Below are 14,404 nucleotides of genomic sequence, written 5' to 3'. Positions count from 1 at the left end.
AATATGAATTTTGTTCCCAGCTCTTAAACGTGTTTTGCAAGGGAAATAAAATCCCAGCCTTGCGACTAGAAACAAAATAGATACTCAATTGAAGTGGCTTCTTGGGTCATTTCTAAGATCTAGTATCTACTGACGGTGGAATGAGAGCCAGCAGGTGTGTGGGGCACATGCATGTGGGTGTATGCCTCCACGTGCCGATGCAGCTGTGTACTTGAACTTCATCAACGCAAGTAGTAGATAGCTAATAAATCTGAGGAACTGATCCAGGTGTTTATTGAGAAATGATGGGATATAGGCTTTAAAAAGAGGCCTGGGTGTCTTGTTCCATTTTTCTCAGCCTTTGCAAGCTGTGTTTCTGGTTCTTCAGATATGCTCAAGAGTAGTTCAAGTACATAGCTGCACCAGCATGTGCAGGCTATAAAGGAACAGGTAAAGGTTTCTTCTATGCTGGAAGGAAAAGAACAGGGAGACAATGTTTTGGTGCCATACCTGAAGAAGGCTCCACAGCCAGATCGTTTCCTTTCTTCTCATTTTTTTTTCTTTAGCATGGAATAAACCTTTAACTTGTTCCTTTGCAAGCTAAAGAGTAGTTGGGTGCTTCCTGGGTTTAAGGGAATAGCCTCTCCTGATTGTCTTCTGTTCCAAATCTAACGTTTCCTGACTTAAGTAGCCTGAGCAGGGCCCCGGCTTTTAATTCCTCGCTGGCCTTGACAGTCATTCAGCATTAACGCCAATGGGCACCTGCGTGTACAAACATCTGGGAAATGCATCCGAAATGGAGACCAGGAGCCTCTCTGCACAAAGAGTGGTGGGAGTATTGAACACGCTGTTCTGTCATGTTGAAGCAGATGCCCTGAATACCTTCAAGAAACAGCCATTGAAGATCCTCTAATCAATGACAGCTACTGTCTACCAGAAGAGCAAGTGTAGCAAGTGCCCCCCTCCGTAAGAAGATAAGCCTTTTGTCATGATTGGAGGATGTGGGAGCCGTTTTTTTATGGAAGTCAGGTTATTGGCTTCAATGTAGCTGTTCCATACTCCTGCCACCCTTTGTGCAAAGCACCGTCATGCTCATTTTTAAAAGCACTTCCCAGTTGCTTTCACTTGTGTCCTTAGATCCTCATTTCACTGTTGATGCTGAAGAAGCCCATTGTCTTGGTGGGGTTTGATGATAACTGAACAGTAGCTGTTCTGGACAAGGCGCTGGCTGGTGTTTTCAGGATCTCTTTCTCCAGAGCAAACTATACTCCAGCGTTTCCCCCCAGATCGGTGCCCACTGTAATCCTACAAACTCCGGTTGCACGAGCGTCGTTTGTTTCTACTGCCTCGGGCCTCTCTGGTCACCAGCTCGGCTGGCTTCTGTGCTCCTCTCCGATACGCTTCCAGCAGCATGAATAGAGCGAGCATTCGACAGTTTTGAAAGTCTCTAGAAGGCTTATTCTCTGTGCCCACTGCAAGAGACCTGTGTGCCTCTCCGCTGGCAGTATCATTGACACCACCGTTTCAAACGCTCCTACAAAACACACCCTTTCATCCGTTCGTCCTGTGCGTGCGTTCCTTATGTTGAACTTTAACCTTTAAGGGCGCAGTTCCCCTCGTTCTCATTCAGATCGATTACTTTGGTCTTTTGCGTTTCGGGTCTGTACCCTCTGTCCTCTGCTTGAAAGAGCAAAGGTGTGTGTGGTGTGTGTGTGTGGGGGGGTAACGGTGTGCTTCCCTCTCTATTTAAAACTCCTCCCCCCTCATAGAGAAGACGCTCACCAGCGTCGCTCGGTGGCACGGGGAGGCCTCAGACAGCTGTCTGAAGACGCAACATCTGGACAGGAGCAGTCTCCAAGCTGCCTTCACCGCCCGGGAGCGGCCCATTCCCCGCTGGAGCGTGGGGCTGGGATCGACGCGGAGAGGAAGGCGCCAGGCCAAGCACAGCTCCCAAGGAATGTCACCTCTCGCCTCCACTGGAGACAGGAGACGCACATTCCTGAGGCCTCGAGGAGACTTCCTGATGCAGGGTGCCAGGTTGGCGCTTTCTGGAACCTGCTGGTGTTACTCGCGCCAGAGACTGTAGTAGTTGTGCTGTTAGTATTTTTTTACACTGTAGACTTAGACTTGGCAGTGCTAAGGACAGTTAATAGGTCCACATGTGGGAGGCAGGAAAAAATGTATTTCTGCATATTTCTCGTGACTGTAGAATGCACTGAAGGAAATTAGACTCCCTTCCTGAAGCAGTAGATCCAGTTCAGATGTTGCCAGCTGCAAACTCCACTGACAGAGAGCCCACCCAGACACAAACAACACTCTGCACAGAAATGTGCATGTGCCCAAATTGAGACAAAAGTCTCATCTGCAATATGCAGATCATTTTGGTTGGTTTAATTCCAAGAGCAGTGCTGGTGGTATAAACGCAGTGGCTCAAACTGCTGAGCATCAGCTGGGATGACCATGTATACCCTGCTGTAAATCCATCCATTTTCTAACTGCTTCATCCAGTTCAGGGTCACTGGGGAGCCTATCCTAGCAAGCAACGGGCACAAGGCAGGGTACACCCTGGATGGGACACCAGTCTTATCGCCGGGCAGACTTGCAGACACTCACACTCAAGTCAATTAACCTGCCAGCATGTCTTTGGACTGTGGGAGGAAACCAGAGCACCCGGATGGGATCCATTTTAACACAGAGAGAACATGCAAACTCCACACGGCCAGCACCCAGAAAGGGAGCCCAGGACCCCATTGCTGTACCACCGAGCCACCATGCTGCCCTACTTTTATATGTTTTCAAATCTAAAAGGCAAGCACGTACAGCAGTCACTGCCAGTCGTCTTGCTGAGGCAGTGAGCGTGAATTCCCCTGTGTGGGCTCTGACCTCCAGGCGCGGGGGTCTGGCTAGACCACTGCTCCACACTGCACATGCCTACAGTCTCCACAAATTAGGCTAACATCTGGAAGGGCGCAAAGAGCAAATTGCTCTCTCAGCCGTGGGTGCCCCCTGCAGCCTCGGGGCTGCGTCGAGACAGGCGGGAGTCGGATCAGAGCGGCAGAACTGTCCGTCTGTCCGTCCGTTTTCGAACCGCTTTTGCCACTGCGGCATCGCGAGGAAGCTGGGGGCCTATCCCAGCCTGCAACAGGCACAAAACAGGGTACTTTTTTTTTTCTTATAAAATATACTTTAATCAGAAAAAAAAACATCTCAAAAGTAAACATCTCACTCATTAACACTCCATGTAGTAAAAACGACGGCGGAACGGCGGTGATTGTCCGTTATCAATCATTGCAAGGGTGGGCGGATTTGCGCTATTATGAGAGTCCCTCCAAACCCTACCACTTGCTGTTCATCATTAATCCCTGTACAGGGTCCATAGTCCTTTCCAGCGCTCCCTTGCCGTGGGGAAACCCCATTTGGCAACGTCGCGCTTCATCCTCCTCCTGAGGTCCGCCAGGATCCTCTCCTCCAGCTCCCTCGCTCCCCACTCGATGTTGTGCCGGATGAGATTGTTCCTCGCGTCCCACAGGCCTTTCTTTGTGAGGGACAGCAGCAGCCACATCAGGAACTGCGTCCCCTTGTCCCATCCGGTAGGTGCCAGCCCCAGCAGAATGTACTGGTAACTGAGCACCGCACCCGTCTCCAGGAGTTGCATGGTGTTGTCCATTCTGCCCCACACCGCCTTGGCGAAGGGGCAGCTCCAGAACACGTGCTCTTGAGTCTCCTCGACGAAACACGTGTCCCGGGGGCAATGCGGGTTCCTGGTGAGCGAGTGTCTGTAGAGGACCTTTCTGGTAGCCAGTCTCTTGTGTACGGCCATCCAGTTGAGGTCCTTCAGCTGATTGTCCAGTTCTTTAGGCTGCGTCCTTTCCCAGACTTGTCTGGGAACTTGCAGCCTTTCGTCGGCGACCAGATGCCCCCTCACCTCTTTGTACTCAGCTCTGTGGTTGGTGCAGAGCTCTGGCTGTCTCGTGGCCTCGTACCTCCTGCTCCACTTGACAGCGTGGGTGTAGAACTCCGGTCGCCTCTCTGCCTTGGGCCCAGTGTTTGACCACTGGACCAAGTGCCTCATCGGGACGGAGAGCCACAGCCTGACAAAGTACTGGTACTTGTGGCCAATGGGCTCCCGCAGCGCCCGACAGAGGTTGCAGTAGAAGATGCAGTCGAGTTTCAGGGGGAAATGTGGGACATCTCGACCCCCTTCCTCGACCGGCTGACACATCCGGTTTCTCGTGATGTACTCGTACCTGCCACCCCAGACGAAGCCGAAGATCCTCCCTTGCAGCGCTCGTCTGAGTCTGGCCGGCAGGGCACCACAGGGCACGAGAGTGACAAAACCTTCCATGGGAAGTGTTGCATGTGTCCTGCCCTGTATCCCAAGCTGGGCTTGGAGTTCCTCTGTGCAGACAGTGGTATGAATCATGGGAATGAATATTAATGAGCTCTTGCAGGTATAGAGTCTCCACTGCCTGTCCTGCACGTCTGCACCGTAGGTTGTTTAAAGATGCTGTAAAACCATCAGACATTTTTTTTCTCTACTTCATTGGGCTTTATAAGGAGGGACATCATCACGGGGCCTGTGTGTCCTAACAGGGGATTGTTTTAGAGCCTAAACCTTTCCCTCTGCTCAGAACAAACAAGGGTGGGCCGTGCACAGTGCACAGTGCCTCTTTCTAAACCAATGTAGGAGCAGGGGGCATGGTGATGCAGGGGTTCGCATTGCTGCGGGCCTGGGTTCAATTCCTGGGGTGCTGTCTGTGTGGAGTCTGCATGTTCTCACCGGGTTCGCGTGGGTTTCCCTCTGGTTCTCTGATTTCCTCTCATAGTGCAAAGCTCGTATGTTAATTGCCTTCTAGGAAAACTGGCCCTGGTGTGTCCTGTGATGGACTGGTGTCCCGTCCAGGGTGTGCCCTGCCTTGTGCCTGTTGGTGCAGTAGACTCAGGCCTCCCCTTTGACCCTGAATCGGAAAAAGCAGAAAGAAAATGGATGGACAGATGGAATAGAGGAGCTTGTTCCTCATCTCATCAGTCTATGCGGGTTCAGCCCTCTGGACTGAGCAAGAAACAGGCAACATGCGCCTAATTTTGTCCAGGGGCGTAATATCTGCATGAGGGGTGAATATTAATCACACACTAATATATGCACACATTCTGGGCTATCTCACAAATGATTACGAATCGTCCACTTTTCCACCCTATTCCTGAAAAGCAGATCTAAGGGTTCGGCGTTTCAGACAGGGTTTTAAATCTGGTTTCAGTCCAGTGACTAACGATTCTCCAGCGTTTTCCATTACTGAGGCGAACTATAGGGAAGGAGGCGGTCGGTATTTTTGAGAGGAATCTACACAATGAGAAAAATTCGGGGTCTGAATCAATAAATCATGTGGATATAGAAGAGGAACTATACTAGAGTAAAAGTGAAATGATAGGTTTTGGGAAACTCCTTCACCTATGTGCTAGCTCACAGTCATGTACACTTCGGTTTATAATCTTTTAAATTACCTTTGTGCACAGGTTTTACTGACTGGGTTCACGGTTTCTGATTCAGAATGAAACGGATGTAAACAGCTTGCCCGTGGTTCTCTCTGTTTCTAAATAAAAGGAAAGATTGTTCGTATATTTTTCATTACATATCTCCGTAAACCGATACACAGTTTTCCTCTTTAAATGATAACGTCTGTCTCCGTCCATGTGTGAATTAATACAGACTTCAGGGCAAACACCGACACAAATAAGCACATTTAAAAATCAGACTTTTGACACATTAAGCAATGATGATGAATTGTTTTTGACTGCCTGTTTTTTTTTTCCCAGGCGCCCGTGGTAAGGAGATGTAATCCAATTTTTTTTTGTGAGAAACGAGGCATATAATTTTACACATGCCGCAGCGTCCCAGGCAAATGCTGCTCTGGTTAGAGCGATCGAGCCTGCAGCTTAGCGAAAAGATAAATAAATTAAATAAAATAAGATCACACCGCTCTTTTCAAGCCGCACAGCTCCTGCCTCCTCGTTGCTAGGTAACCGAGCGCAGGCCCGCGCGCAGCCGCCTTCCTAATTACCTCGCGCAGACAGAGCAGGATCGGCTTTGTCGTTAAGTTTCGCGCAAGAAACCCAGCACTGTCGCTGGTGCTTTTTCCATCCCCGTGTCCTGTCTGATAAAGCCGACAGCCCGCCGTCACCAAGGAGGAAACCAGCGCGTTCGGGCCTATACTGGGCCACAGAATACCTTGCACTTTGCTTCTGTAGTTCAGAGAAACGGACATTCTCGTGTACCCTATGTTTTTCGGCGGGACTGGACAGATCACGTAGGCTTGCACCATGGAACTAACGAAAAACAGGGCTTTTTGATACCAGCCACGGCAGTGAAGGAACTGGGAACTGCCCCTACAATAGAGAGACAAAAAAGACAAGACAAAAGATGTGTCCTGAGTAGTTTTCACAAGTGCAGTTGTAATGCACGCAAATATTCGCTATGCTTTTGCTTACAACATACTGTGCGCAGACGACACGGAAGCCCCACTGTTTTAAATAGTTAAATGCTAGGAAATCGGAACTTGTATGCACACAAAAACCTTAAAAAGCACTAGTCTAGTGTGTGTGTGTGTTGGGGAGGGGGTGGTGAATCTGAGACAGCAGGCAATGTCTTTAACACACGAGTGCGCGAGATGCTGCAATGCTCAGGATTCCGAGCAGCTATGTAGCCCGTGCCAGTCCCCCCCCCCCATCTGCGGTTGCCAGGCAACAGCACACAATGCAGAGCCGGCAGAGATCCGGTGCGCTTCGTGTGACAATGGCGCAGCTCGAGGGCCCGGGACGCCGTGTTCTCGCTGAACAGACCGTGAGACGCGCAGTCTGGCCGCCTCCCCTGTATCGGCAAGGCGACGCAGGCGGAGCGGGGCCAGGACTGCACGCCTCTGGGGGCTCCTCGGCTGCAACGGCTTCCTTACAGAACCCGCCGCCGCCATGAGTGTGGTATTTTTTAATTGTTGGGGTTTTTTGAACACGTGCAGGCGAGAGGCGCGTGTTGCTGGATCCCCACCTGACTCGAAACCCCAAGACTACATGACAGCGAAATACGCGCGGCCCCCGTGCATGGCTGCATATGAGAGTTTTTCGTCCAGCTCCAGGAATGATCACACCAGGATCCTCTGCGCCCTGCCGGGTTGCTGCGGGGCATTGCGAGTACGCAGCACGTCGCGTCACGCCCCCCCCCCCCCCCCACCACACACACACACACAAGACTCACAACACTGAGCTTAACACACAAACACGCGCCAGCGCTGTCCGATCACTTTTGGGGCCGCTTTACAGGAGACAGCGAGACTAATAGCACGCGATATGGGGGCGGTGTGGAGGTGCCCACTGGTTTCCTGTAAGACCAGCATCGCTCTTTTGATCAGAGCAGGCACGTGAAGAAACCCGAGTCTCCGGTTTCAGTCACATTCCGGTTGCGCGCGGTCTCACGCTCTTGCCCAGCACACTAGCAGACGAGACCCCCCACACACACACACACCCTCCTGCGACCACCCCCAGACTCACTGCTGTAGAGGGCACGCCGTTCAATAAACACTGGAAATAAACACTGGAAATGCTTGTTAATGTAGTGAGAGATTTCAGCAGCCTCACATGTCTGAGTCACCTCTGTTAAATCTGATATAAATTAGACACGTTCCTGCAGGTAGAACTGGATTTTGTATCGCATTACTACGCTAAGATCGGTTACTTCACACGACACCACACGACATGCGCACGGTGCCGCGCGCACCGCCGAACAGCACGCGCAGCCTGACCCGGAGCGCCAGGTCCGCGTTTTCACACAAGCGCGCGAGAGGCGCTGAAAGGTGAGCTTCCTGAAGCAGGAAGCGATCGGAAACGTGGGCCGTGGAGGGGGCTCTGATTTTTTTTTTTGCTTTCTGTTTTTCAAACCTCGACACGGTTTTTGCCAGCTCCAGACTCTTTTTTTTGGGGGGGGGGGGGGGGTTTGGTGCAGAAGCATGATTGTCATGGCAACGGCTGCTCCGTCCTCCTGCATCTGTACCGCGTGCCTACATGCTGCCTGTGTTCTCTTTCGCGCCCCCGGTTATTGACATATCTGCAAGTGTCGCTCTATAGTAACCCAGCGGTGGAGGTTCGCCAGGGAGTGTGTCTGGCACGCTCTCACCCTGCTGGTGCTGTGTATTAGCTTTGTGTTGTGGTGCTTTCCCACATTTCTCCTCTTGAGCGGTCACTGGCAAGAATATTAGGACCCCCAGCCTGTCTGGCCTGTGTGCGCAGCTGGGACAGGCCGTGGCCTGAGGGGTTCCTCAGGGATCTGAAGTTTCGCAGCCCAATCCCATCCCATTCCTGCAGCAGGACGGACTTCAGCTGGGGGTGAGAGGAGGGCGGAGGTGTGTGGGGACTGAACTGGACAGGTCCACTGGTTCCACTGGTTTTCAGCAGGAGGGAGGTCAGGGGATTGTTCTGGCCAGGGAAGGTGATGGGAGTCCGTCTCCTGCTCCTCCAGCCCAACCCCGCACACACACTGCCCCCTACTGGGGGGGTCTGTTCATTGGACTGGAGGGTTCCTAATTTAGTGGCCAGTGGGTGTACTGTATCTATATATAAAGGATGTGCGTCAGTATGAGTGCATGCAAGCTCTTGATGACCTGGGCTGGTGGTGGGAGGGTACCGAGCCATGCTGTTGAAAACGAGTGATACCCTAGTTTCTTTTGAGTAGCAGCTGGGTGAGATCCTCTGATGAATTAACCATTAATGACCAAACCTAATTACGAACTTGGATGACCTGAAGTCAGACGCTGTTCGAGAGAGGGTGGGTCCGACTGGGCTCTCAGAATCCCGGTCCTCCCTGTCTCCAGACCCCAGCACTAGAGTAATTCCAGAGGGGCGTGCCTAGGTGACATTTCCCTCGGCCCCTCGGAGGGACTTGAATAGGTCACGCCATTTAAACACACTTCACAGTTTTCATCCCTGCAGTCACGTTTCTTGGATTAACCCTTTCATTTCAATTCAGTCATACTTTTACCCTGATCTCACTGGACATTCCTACAAAGTACTATATTTCCATCCTGATCTAACTGGGCTTTACTGCACTGTACCATGATTTTACCCTATTTTAAAGGGACTTCACTGCACTGTACTCTGATTTTACAATACATCACTGGGATTTGCTGCTCTGTACTCTGATTTTATCCTGACATTACTGGACTTTACTGCTCTGTGCTATGTTTTTACCCTCATATCACTGGGTTTTGCTGCACAGTACTGTGATTTTACCATGATATAATTGGGCTTTACTGCACTGTACTGGGATTTTAGAACTCGTAACATGTTGGTTAGATAAAATCTACCTTTTTAAAATTCATGCTGACTCTTCTCTAGGATATTATTACAGTGAGTGTTTATTTCTGTACAGACATTCCTATAGTTTAGTTCTGATAATTGTTTCCATTGTCCGAGATGTGATCGAAGTCAGACTTATTGCTCTATAATTGCTGGATTCAGTCTTCTCCCTGCTGACACTCCTGCAGGTCTTTCCCTAACTAATGAGTTAATGTGGGCTTGTTCAGTCCTGAAAGCTGATCTCCAGTCAGGAGAGCCCCCAGTCTAGCTGGTTCCCAATACTGGTCCTGGGGACCCCCACGCCTGCCCAGCTCTCAGTTACGCAATCAAACCCGTGACCGATCTAATAAGACAACGCAGTACCATTTTCCCTTGTCCAGGTCTGAAACATGTTGAGAGGATGCCTTATAGTGATGGGATTTCATGACTCCCAAGCTTTTGAGTCCGAAAAAAAAAATCGTGCAAAAATTCCAGTTCGGCAACTCGTTAGTTCAATGAAGTCTTGGATGAGGTAATTACTCTGGGCGGGAATGAAAACAAGCAGCTGTGTGGGGGGGCCGGTTCCCAGCATCAGGAGTGGGGACCCCTGACATAACCAACACCCCATGGAGCCAGCAGCCATGTCACTCTGCAGCTCACAGCTCCCAGCTGGCAGCCCACTGCAGCTCAGCAGGTGTGAGCCTGGCCAGTACCTGGATGAGAGACCTCCTGGGAGAAACTAAGGTTGCTGCTGGAAGAGGTGTTAGTGGGGCCAGCAGGGGGCGCTCACCCTGCGGTCTATGTGGGTCTATGTGGGTCCGGTTTCTGGGAAAACTGGCCCTGGTGTGAGTGTATCTAAGAGCTCCCTGCGACGCTTGTCCTGGATGAATCGGTTGGAAAAAGGATGGATGGATCACAGTCCCAAAGGTTGAAGTGTGTTTGGGATCTTCTCCCCCAGCTCCCCCCTGTCCTCGGTCTCTCCCAGGGCTCCCCCTGAAGAGGCCACGGAGATGGTGAATTGTGCGGATCGCCGCTGAGCACGAACACAGCAGCCGCCAGTGCTGCTCACCCTGCACAGCACTCAGGGCGCCCCAACAGGGCTCCTGGCAAAACAGGCCCTCTCCCGCGGATTTCCCTCCTCATACCAGGGATTGGATCTCTCCTTCCGTGTCGGAGGCTCCCTGTCCCTCTGCGCCACTGCTGCCGGATTGGGATGAGGCCAGGGAATCAGGATATGAGCAGTGCGTTCGATGGAGGAGCTAGCGCTCCCATGAAACTGGCTTGTGCTTTGTCATGCTCGTGCCACCCGAGAGTGTGGGGCAGCGACAGTCTCCGTCTGCGGCGTGTGATGAATTATTTCCATTATGGAAATGGCAGACAGCGTCTGAGGGATTAAGGTTAGGCTGCAGTAAATCAAAGCTGGGGAAACACGTAATGCACATAAAAAGCTGCTGTTCTGAGAGATTTAATCTCGCCCTTAACATGTATGAAACTGGCGCGGGCCCCCGTGCCAGGCCAGAGCACTCGCCCTTGTCCATCTCATCTCATCTGGTATACAGCGCCTTTCCAGAGCAAACACCGCCTAAGAGATCTGTACAAGGTCGGAGAGGAGAGCGAGGCTGTGAAACGGGAGTCTGGGTTCTGAAATGAATCTCATTTTCCTTTATTTACTAGCCCTCTGAAACTACAGAGTTATCTGTCTGGACACGGGTGAGATCTCTGTGGAAGTGCACTGAGAACCGAGGAGGAGAAGGGACGTCTTTACACAAAGGGTTGTGGGAGTCTGGAACAAGTCCACATCAATTAGCGCCAAACTCCCGGACGGAATGACCCCACTCTCGCGTTTGACCTCTCTTCTGTTCTGTCTGCCTTGTCCCTTAAATGCAAAAGAAGACCAAACGCGTTGTGCAGAAGTGGACATTCTAGCCCTCCCTCAGCTCTGCTGTGAGCCGTCCAGCTTCATGCACCAGTCCGCTGCTTTTAACCTGCCGGTCTCCGGCCACAGCCGAAGGAGAGTCCGCCCGTTTCCTTCGTGCCTGTCCCCCCCGCCGCGAAGCCGCTGCGCCTCTCCGGCTCCCGCGGGGCTCGGCGCGCGCCCCCAGCCCGCGGCTCTCGGCCGTCCTGCCGCCCGCTCCTGCACCTGTTCGCCACGGGAAGGCCGGCGGAAGGGGAAAATGGGAATCCACCGCACAATGGGAAGCAGGAGATCGAAAGCCCATCAGGAAACGGACAAGGAATTAACACCCCCCCCTGCCCTTTCCTCCCAGCTGCCATTGTGTCCACAGAAATATAACAACTGGGATTTTCTGGAGGGCTGGCGGGTTGTCTGGAAAGAATAACTGCAGCAAAGGAAGCTACCCCCCCCCCCCCCCCCCCCGAAAAAAAGCCCCCCCCAATCCGATTCATTATCCGAGCCCAGCTGACTTCAGGGGGCTGTTGACAGGGTGTTCTGCGTCTTCCAATCCATCCATCCATTTCCTGGAAGCATGAATGCATGTATCCATGCACACCCTGCTGTCAATCCATCCAGTCCACGTCCTGTCCCCCTCTTCCTGCTGGAGCCTGTCCCGGCAAGCAACAGGCGCAAGACAGGATACACCCGGGGCAGGACACCAGTCCACCCTCATGGGGCAGACAGACGCACACACACACACACACACACACACACAGAGGCCGGCTGGCCTACCAGCCTGTCTTTCAGACAACGGAGGCTTGGTTTCAGAAAGCCCCCCGCCAGGCTGTCTGTTCCAGCGGAAGGCCAGGGCTTCAGCACGAAGCCCTGACAGGACTGGGGCAGATCCGCAGGGCTGCCCCCCTCCCACACCCTGGGGAGGTGTTGCTGCTCCAGTCTGGGGGGATTGAAGCAGTGGTGCTGACTGGCTGGCTGCTGGATATACTGTATACTGCTGAGCCTGAGCAGTCCCACCTGTCCTCTGAACCAGTATCCCTGAATTCTCCTGTACAGGGCAGTACAGCCCAGCGACACCAGGGTCAGTGCACAGGCACAGTGAAGTAATGATCAAAGCAGAATGAAATGGCGTAAAGATGAGGGAAATCAGGGTGAAAGCACAGCAGAGTGTAGTCTGTAGTCACGAGCTGATGTCTGGTAGGGTAGAGCAACCAACTAATTTCAATCAGCTCGACACAGGTTACAGTGCAGTAGACAATATCGACACCCAATTCCTCGGTGAACAGCCCCGTTTCAAACACAGGAGGCTGAGACATTGATCTCCACACTGCGATGAGATACTATAATATAATGAACACAGTTCACACCTGCTGTTCTACAGCACTGTTAGACCACTACTGGCCAATATATTAGAAAGCCCCGGACCAATGAACACCCCCCCCCAGTAGGGGGCAGTGTGTGTGTGTGTGGTTGGGCTGAAGGAGCAAGAGACGGACTCCCATCACCTTCCCTGGCCAGAACGATCCCCTGATCTCACTCCTGCTGGAAACCAGTGGAACCATGGCCTGCCCCAGCTGCCCCAGCTGTTCCTGCCGCTCGCAGCGGCCACACACAATATTGGCAATATTGGTGGGGGATCTTAATATTTTGGTCACTGATTGCTTGTAGCCAGAGATGAGGACGACATGCGTACATTCAGGAATTACAAAATGAAAGGTCAAGGCTCAGTAAGATGGCTCGGATCTCGATAGGGCGGATTAATAGGGTGGATTAAAGTCAGCATGGGGTGAGAGCTGGCTACAAGTTCATTTCACATTATTGCCGTGGGCACAGAAACAGAGATACGTAGTGTATCTCCACCCCCGTCCGGACACGGGGCGCTGGCTCACAAAGGGTTATACCCCAGGAGAGGGGACGGGGAGGCAGGGGTGAGGAGGGGGGTTGGACCGGAGGGGCAGCAGGGAGGAGGGGGGGGGGCAGTGCCCCAGGACCGATGCAGTTCTGGAAGACTGAGTGCAGAACCGGGCCGCAGAGACGGCGAAGGCACAGGGTCTCCCCTTGCAAGCGGGGCCGCTAATGAGAAACATGCCTGTGCAAACACTCAGTGCAATTAAAAACAACCCCCCTCCTCCCGTTAGTGCCCCTCAGTGAGGGGCAGCATCTTCATCAGAATCCCAGCTCTTTTATTTTTAATTAACGGGCCATTCTCACTGCAAATGCACAAAAGAAGCCAAGGTTTTTTTTAACAGCATGCTTTTTATTTTCTGATTCCTGTGCAGCATGAATCGACAGACAGGTGGTGTGGTGTGTGTGTGTGTGTGTGTGTGTGTGTGTGTGTGTGTGTGTCGTCATCCCTGTTGCTGAGAGCAGCGATTCCGGGCTGCCTCAGCCCCATGGCCAGAAACAGACAGACACAGAGCAGGAGGGGACTGTGGGGGACCAGATGGCTCTGGGGTGCCTTAAGGACACAGCAGATGTCCCAGGATCCCGCACCACTGTGAGCCAGGAGAGAGCCTCCCCGCGTCCTGAAAACAGACAATATGATTTTACTGATGCACGGAGGTTGCCCAGGCGGCACTACTCCATCAATCTAACTGCTTCATCCAGTTCAGGGTCGCGGGGGAGCCGGAGCCTATCCCAGCAAGCAATGGGCACAAGGCAGGGTACACCCTGGACAGGACACCAGTCCATGACAGGGCACACACAGACACAGACACACACACTCACACCAGGGCCTGTTTTCCCACAAGCCAATTAACCCGCCAGCGTGTGTTTGGACTGTGGGAGGAATCCTGCACAAACACAACGAAAACTTATAAACTCCACACAGACACCACCCCAAGTCCGATATCAAACTCAGGGCCTCAGCGCCGCGAGGCAGCAATGTGGACCACTGTGCCACCATGCCACCCTACAGTACTACTCATTTCACTGAAGCTTTTAGCTAAATCAGCCTACATTTTCACTAGTTTACAAAGCTGGATATATTACTGGAATGATTTTGGTGATGTACTTTTGTCATGGGTACAACAGCACTATGCTCACCTGGGATTTGAACCCACAACTTTCTCTTTACAAATCTGGAATAGGAGCCCATAATCTGGTGCTTTGAAATAGTTAACTGAGTCTTTTACACAGACAGAAACAGGGTTTTTTTTCAGCTGTTTCTGCCTTATCTGTGCTATAACTCAGCAGCAG

Source organism: Atractosteus spatula, chromosome 1 (genome assembly GCF_055471065.1).
Source record: "Atractosteus spatula isolate fAtrSpa1 chromosome 1, fAtrSpa1.hap1, whole genome shotgun sequence".
Lineage (NCBI taxonomy): Eukaryota > Metazoa > Chordata > Actinopteri > Semionotiformes > Lepisosteidae > Atractosteus > Atractosteus spatula.
The sequence above is the reverse complement of the archived record's forward strand: the minus strand, read 5'-3'. Positions refer to the sequence as shown.